The sequence below is a fragment of the Arachis stenosperma genome, chromosome 6 (genome assembly GCF_014773155.1).
Source record: "Arachis stenosperma cultivar V10309 chromosome 6, arast.V10309.gnm1.PFL2, whole genome shotgun sequence".
In the NCBI taxonomy this organism is placed as follows: Eukaryota; Viridiplantae; Streptophyta; class Magnoliopsida; order Fabales; family Fabaceae; genus Arachis; species Arachis stenosperma.
The window spans coordinates 50,461,849-50,470,065 of record NC_080382.1 but is presented as its reverse complement, the minus strand read 5'-3'; the positions used below and the strand labels follow the sequence as shown (position 1 = coordinate 50,470,065).

At 40.1% G+C, this 8,217-nt stretch overlaps 1 non-coding gene across 1 annotated transcript; it reads right to left on the bottom strand.

The window, feature by feature from the left end:
• Nucleotides 1-321: 321 nt before the first annotated feature.
• Nucleotides 322-425, bottom strand: LOC130938206 (small nucleolar RNA R71). Its single transcript, XR_009069381.1, has one exon. It is a non-coding gene; the product is annotated as a small nucleolar RNA R71 (small nucleolar RNA).
• Between the last annotated feature and the right edge of the window lie 7,792 nt (nt 426-8,217).

The following is an 8,217-nucleotide window of genomic DNA, read 5'->3' as shown; positions in this document are numbered from 1 at the left end:
AGCAGCATTCAGAAACCACCCATTCAGGCCAATAATTTTGAACTCAAACCACAGTTAATATCACTGGTGGAGAACCATTGTTCATTTGGTGGGAGTGTTAATGAAGACCCAAACCAACATCTCACCAAATTCCTGAGAATTTGCGGCACTGTGAAGTCCAATGGAGTCCAGGACGATGCCTATAAACTGCTCTTGTTTCCATTTTCACTTAGGGACAAGGCAGCTAAGTGGCTGGAATCATTCCCAAGGGACAGCCTAACAACTTGGGATGAGGTGGAGAGCAAGTTTCTGGCTCGTTTCTACCCCCCACAAAAGGTCAATAGGCTTCGATCTGAGGTTCAGACTTTTAGACAACAAGATGGTGAGACGCTCTACGAGGCATGGGAGAGGTTCAAAGAATTGACAAGGAAATGTCCACCAAACATGTTCTCTGACTGGGTGCAATTACATATTTTCTATGATGGACTTTCTTATGAATCAAGGAAGGCTGTAGACCATTCATCAGGAGGTTCATTGAACAGGAAAAAGACTGTGGAAGAAGCCATTGAAGTGATTGAGACAGTGGCTGAGAATGAATATTACTATGCTTCAGAGAGGCACAACACTAAGGGAGTCATGGAGCTGAACCATGTTGATACAATTCTAGCCCAAAACAAGGTGTTTGCCAAGCAACTAGCAGAACTCACAAGGAAATTGGACACAAAGCAAGTGGCTGCAATACACACACAAGATCAAGAGGAAGTAAGCATTGAAGGAGGTGATTGGGAAGAGGCCAACTATGTGGGAAATCAACAAAGGTAATCATATGATCCACATTCCAACACTTACAACCCAGGATGGAAAAACCACCCAAACTTTGGGTGGGGAAACCAGCAAACCCAACCACAAAACCACAAACCTTACAACCATAACCAACACAACAATTCCACATACCAAAACTCCAACCAAAGATCATACCAAGCCACACAAAACACTTACTCCCAACCACCATATCATGGCCAAAATAATCAACCTGCCCAATCAAATCCGAACCAACAATTTCAAGATCAATTAAACAGGATAGAAGGAAGGCTTGCAACCATGAGTCAAGACATAACCGAATTGAAAAGTTTTAGGGAAGATGTGAGATCGACCTTAAGGAGCCATGGTGAAAAACTCAAGTGGATGGAGTCTCGAGTAGGAGAGCTATCTCAACAGGCCCCCAAGTCAACTGCAGTGTTCCCTAGTGACACTGAAAAGAATCCTAAAGGGGAACAAAAGGGAGTGAGATGGGAAGAATGCAAGGCCATCACCATGTTGAAGGAAGTCTCAGAAGAAGAAGGAATCAGACCCTCAGAAAAGGAGTCAGAAATCTTGAAGGAAGGTGTGGAAGAAGCTAAGCAGGAAAGTGAAACTGAGCAAGCCAAGGAACTGCAAGAGGAAAGCATGCTGGGAACATACCAACCAAAAGCACCATTTCCTCAAAGGTTAGGAGGAGGTGAAAAAGGAAAAACATATTCAAGGTTCTTAGAGACATTTAAGTCTCTCCACATCAATATTCCCTTTCTTGAGATCCTCCAGCAGATGCCTACACACATCAAGTATTTGAAGGAATTGCTGAGCAAGAAAAGAGTTTTGAAGGGAGGACAAACTGTAATAATGAACAAAGAATGCAGTGCACTCATCAAGAAGGATATGGTCTCTAAGAAAACAGACCCAGGAAGTTTTCATATCCCCTGCATCATAGGGGAAACAACAATTGACATAGGATTCTGTGATCTAGGAGCTAGCATAAATGTGATGCCTCTGACTCTTATGAGGAGGCTACAACTGAATGAGGTGAGATCCACTGATGTAATCATACAACTGGCTGACAAAACTCAAAAGCAAGCTGAAGGGGTAGTTGAGAATGTGCTGGTGAAAGTGGGAAATTTTTTTTCCCACAGACTTTGTCATTTTGGACATGGAGGAAAGCTACCTACACCCTATCATTCTAGGAAGGCCATTTCTAGCCACTGCTAGAGCACTCATAGATATAGAACAAGGAGAGCTAATTTTGAGAGTACATGATGAACAGCTCATTTTCCATGTTTTCAAATCTGCATCTGAGCCTGCACCAGAATCTGAAAAGCCTATGGATGATAGTAACTATCTATGTTTGGAGGAAAGCAAGCTAGTAGCCGAAAGTTTGAAACAGTCTTTGGAAGGCAAACAAGAATTGCAAGAGTTAAAGCCACAACAATCAATAGAAACAGCTCAGAAGGATCCTCCTAGCATAAGGGTCAATGAAGAAATCCTCAAGAGAGAAAGCAGAATTGTAAAGAAATTGCCAAGAGGGTGGAGAAACAAGAAAATTCCCACTGAAGGTTTCTCTCCGGGAGATAAAGTGATATCAAGTCACTATCTGCCAATCCCACCTGGCCTCAAACCCATTCCTTCCCAGCTCCCTCAAGTGTTCACAATTAGGAAAGTTCTTTCTATGGAACATTTGGAAATCATGAAGGAATCAAATGGGGATGTTTCCATAGTAAGAGGAGAAGACATCAAGCACTACAATCCACCCTAACAAGGGACAACCGTCAAGCTAGTGACGTTAAAGAAGCGCTTGTTGGGAGGCAACCCAACCTGAGGTAATACTCCTTTACTGTCTCTTTTATTTGTTTCAATAAAAAGGTGAAGTAGTTTCTGTGCATTGCAAAGAATTAAGTTTGGTGTTTCACACCAAACAATGAATTTGTGGATCAATAATTCAAAGGGGAATGTGTGACTCTAAGTTTGGTGTCCCACCATACAAATTAACTGAACACAACAACCTTTGAATTATATGAAAGGAACAACCATTCTAAGCAATCACAGAAATGCTTAAAATCCTTAGCAGCAACTTCATTCCAAGAAGAATTCAAGGACTCAAAGAGCAGAGGAGTAAGTACGAGACTAAGTTTGGTGTTCACACACCAACTTAAGACTCAGACACTTACCCATATATAGTGAGCTAACCATTCAAGTGCTTGAGAAACAAGCAACTTCATCACTCTTTGCAGGAAAGGAAACAAGGGTCTTAGAAAGAACATGATGCAACAACTAGTAGAAGAAGGAGAAATCAAAATGTTTCCTGGCAACAAAGGGAAAACAAGAAATTTCACAAGGTGGTGTTGTTCCTTGACCTTTCTTTAAAAGGCAAACAAAAGCATGCTTGTTCTGGTTTAAACTGAAATTGTTGAATCTTTCTGGAATGTGAAGTTTTTAGTATGTTTGTCTGTTTATTGCTTTGAATAAAGTGAATGCCTAGATGTTTGGATATAACTCCACCTTCTTAAACAAATGCTTGCCATGCTTGTTCTGTTTCCAAAAATTAAAAGAAAAGTTTGAACAAAGGTAACTTGGCTCAATTAGTGACAAATCAAGTAGAATTAAGTGGTGGTATGCATGCTTGATTGTTTAGTCAGCTCACTGGAAATTGAGTGTAGAATTATCATTTTTTGTGTAGAAGTTGAATACTGTCTATGGATCTTGATTAATAAATGTCTTTGGCCATGAAAAAGAAAGAAAAAGAAGAAGAAAAAGCCACTGAAAAGGGGCAACAAAAAAAAAAGCAAAAGAATTAAGAAAATAAAGCTAGGCACCAATGGTTTGAACTTTTGAGACATATGCCTGTGGTGTTTATGTACTAGGATCTGCTTGGATGAATAGGTTCTATGGAGTGTTTCAACACTTGGTAACTTGGGTTAACTAACTCAGGATTATCAACCAAAAGTCCATTATCAAGAGCAACCTAGCTACAAGACATTTAGTCACACAAAGAGGTGCTGGGCACCAATGTCTCAAGAAGAAATGTGAACTAAAATGCCTGTAGTGGATATGTGTAATGCACTGATAAGAAAAAGAAAATGCCAAAGGCTTGTGCAACACATGACACTGAGCAAACAAGGAGCAAAGAGCTCTAAGAAAAAGAAAAACAAAGAAAGGAAAAAGTGCCAAGGACATAAGAATAACAAGAGGCCATAGCAGTGTTTGATGGATGCAATGAAAAAGTGATGATTCTACCTGATAAGTATGAAAAAGTGATGCTGTAACTCTCTGCATAAAACCCTTCTGATGAACTTCAAATGCTCACTAATATAGCCTATGTAATTGCTTTTTGTTTCATACTTTCTACTCAAATAACTCAGGACTTGCTTAGGGACAAGCAAGTATTAAGTTTGGTGTTGTGATGCCAAGGCATCTTAGGCTAGTTTCACTAGCATTTTTCTGTTAGTTTTAGTTGTTTTATGCATTTTCTTGAGCTTAAAGTAACCAAGAATGGTTAAATGAACAACAAAGCAATGAACCATCCAAAACATTATGATTTTGATGCAAATTTCATGAGTTTTTAGTGATATTACTTGAATGCTATGAATGGATGATTTCTCATGAAATTTTGCAAGACTTTGATGCAATTGTTTGGATGATTTCAGGGAAGAAGAGGCTAGGCAAGGAAGCAACAAAATCAATAAAGGAAGCTTGAATATCAAATGGGACGTTTAAGCTCCAGTTTAAGGTTAAACTGGAGCTTAAACGCCAAAATCATGAGAAAAGAGGAAATGCTGTAACTGGCATTTAACCTCCAGTTTGACCTCAAACTGGAAGTTAAACGCCAGAATGAGAAAGGGCACTAAGGAGCATTCCACGTTTAACCTCCAGTTTGACCTCAAACTGGAGGTTAAACGCCAGAATGAGAATTGAACTAAGGGAGGCACAAAAGCATTTCCACGTTTAACCTCCAGTTTAACCTCAAACTGGAGGTTAAACGTGTTCGACACTTTCTTTTCTCACCAAGAAGCATTCCACGTTTAACCTCCAGTTTGACCTCAAACTAGAGGTTAAACGCCAGAAGCAAGAGAGGCACCAGAAGAGTTCCACGTTTAACCTCCAGTTTGACCTCAAACTGGAGGTTAAACGTGTTCGATAGTTTTTCTCCTCCAGGGTGTGTTCTTCATTTCCAAGTTTAACCTCCAGTTTGACCTCAAACTGGAGGTTAAACGTGTTCGATGGTTTTTCTCCTCCAGGGTGTGTTCTTCATTTCCAAGTTTAACCTCCAGTTTGACCTCAAACTGGAGGTTAAACGTGTTCGATCCTAATTGCCTCCAGGGGTTGCTTTCTTTATTTCCAAGTTTAACCTCCAGTTTAACCTTAAACTGGAGGTTAAACGTGTTCGACTATGTACACTCCTGGGGTGTTTTCTTCCAATTCCACGTTTAAGTTTTAGTTTGATCTTAAACTAAAACTTAAACTTCAACTTAAACACCACCATTTGAAAAGGTTTCTGGGCCAATTATATTGAAGTTTAAGTTAGCAATTGAGCACAAATATTAACTTAAACTTATTATGGCATGAAACCCAATTGAATATCATGGTTTATGGGAATTGGGCCTCAAGAATTGATGAGTCTGAAACTTCAAATTATTGAGTCTTGTGTCATTACTTGTTTATCACTAAGTTTGCTCAATGAATGTTACAGAATTGGATCACAGCCTCATCAGGATTATGGACCATAAGCCTAAAGCAAAAGGAAATCAAGGAAAGGCCTCAAAGCCCAAGAAACACAACAGAAGCTCAATTTAGAAAGTGTATAAATAGGATAGAATTGAAGTTAGTTAGCATCTTTTGACCTTTTGACACTTTTTTTTACACTAGTTTTCACTCTTTGTAATTGAATTCTGAGCTATGAAGCACTAAACCCCTTTCATTGGGTTAGGGAGCTCTATTGTAATTCAATGAATCAATAATAGTTTTATCTTCTTCTTCAATCTTTTCTCTTGAATTTTGTTAGAAAGCTTCTCGATCTAATTCCATTGGGTAGTTGTCTTGGGAAAGAAACTACCCATAATTGGAATCCTTCGGAACCTTGGGAAAGGAATGGAGGATTCATGCTAGAGAAGCTTTCTCACAGTGAATTGAATTGGGGTTTGGATGGATATTGTGACATGTAATCCTACCAAATTGTGGTTCATGAAACTGTGTGGTATAATCAGTGATCGAGCATCATCTCTTCTTATGAACATTTAAACCAAGGGATTGGGAATTTGTTTGTTTTTAGAGAGAATTGGTGAGCCAAGGAATTGGGATCCAATCATAAAAGATTGCCAAGCAAGATTCAATGAATGCATTGGTTGAGGAAGAGATGAAAATGTTTTGATTCAGAGATTTCAATATCTCCTAACACCCAATGAACCCCACTCTCTGATCTACACTTTCTATTTACATTCTGCAATTTCAATTCATGCAATCACCCCAATTCCTTTTTAATTTCAACAATTTAACTTCTAGCATTTAATTTCTCGCAATTTAAGATTCTGCAAATTTCATTTCCTTGCAATTTACATTTCCCGCCAATTTACTTTATGCAAATTCACATCCAATTCTTGATTCCGCTCAACTAACCAAACTTCTAATTTGAATTGCTCATTCAACCAATCCTTGTGGGATTCGACCTCACTCTATTGTGAGTTTTTACTTGACGATAACCGGTGCACTTGCCGGAAGGAATTTTGCCGATCGTGCAATTTCCTAAATCGTAGCATAACAAGTTTATGCGCATCACCCCACAGGATCACCTCAGGATCTGTGGACCCCACAGGATCCCCACCTAACATATTCCCACCTTACCTCCTAATCCTATTTTTGTGATTTCCCTTCCCCATATCACACTTCCAAAAAACCTTCACCAATCACCTCAATTCCTCTTCCCAACTACCCCATTCACCACTCACATCCATCCACTCTTCCCCATAAACCCCAACTACCTTCAAAATTCAAAAACATTTTTCCCACCCATTCCCACCCAAAATGGCCGAACATAACCTCCCCCCTCTCCCTATAAATACCCTTTCATTCTACTTCCTTTTCACACAACACAACCCCCTATTCTCCCACATAGCCGAACCTACTTCTCTCCCTCTCCTCCATATTTTCTTCCTCTTCTTCTTCTCTTCTTTCTTTTATTGCTCGAGGGCGAGCAATATTTTAAGTTTGGTGTGGTAAAAGCATAAGCTTTTTTTTGTTTTTCCATTACCAATGGCACCTAAGGCCGGAGTATCCTCTAGAAAAGGAAAAGGGAAGACAAAAGCTTCCACCTCCGAGTCATGAGAGATGGAAAGATTCATCTCCAAGAGCCATCAAGACCACTTCTATGATGTTGTGGCAAAGAAGAAGGTGATCCCTAAGGTCCCTTTCAAGCTCAAAAAGAATGAGTATCCGGAGATCCGACATGAAATCCGAAGAAGAGGTTGGGAAGTCCTAGCCAACCCCATGCAACAAGTCGGAATCTTAATGGTTCAAGAGTTCTATGCCAATGCATGGATCACTAGGAACCATGATCAAAGTATGAACCCAAGTCCAAAGAATTATCTCACAATGGTTCGGGGGAAATACTTAGATTTTAGTCCGGAAAATGTGAGGTTGGCGTTTCACTTGCCCATGATGCAAGAAGATGAACGCCCCTACACTAGAAGGGTCAACTTTAATCAAAGGTTGGACCAAGTCCTTATGGACATATGTGTGGAAGGAGCTCAGTGGAAGAGAGACTCCAAAGGCAAGCCAGTCCAACTAAGAAGACTGGACCTCAAGCCTGTGGCTAGAGGATGGTTGGAGTTCATTCAACGCTCCATCATTCCTACTAGCAACCGATCTAAAGTTACTGTAGATCGGGCCATCATGATTCATGGCATCATGATTGGAGAGGAAGTAGAAGTTCATGAGGTCATCTCCAATGAAATCTACAAAATAGCCGACAAGCCCTCCAATATGGCACGGCTAGCTTTTCCTCACCTTATTTGCCATCTATGTTACTTAGCTGGAGTCATCATAGAAGGAGACATCCTCATTGAAGAGGATAAGCCCATCACCAAGAAGAGGATAGAGCAAGCAAGAGAAACCCCTCACGGTTCTCAAGAGATGCATGAGGAAGCTCATCATCAAGAAATCCCTGAGATGCCTCAAGGGATGCACTTTCCTCCCAACAACTATTGGGAGCAACTCAACACCTCCTTAGAAGATTTGAGCCACAATGTGGAACAATTAAGGGTGGAACATCATGAGCACTCCATCATTCTCCAAGAAATAGGAGAAGATCAAAGAGCAATGAGGGAGGAGCAACAAAGGCAAGGAAGGGACATAGAAAAGCTTAAGAACATCATTGGTCCTTCAAGAAGAAGATGCCACTAAAGGTGGACTCATTCCTTGTTCTTATTTCTTTCTGCT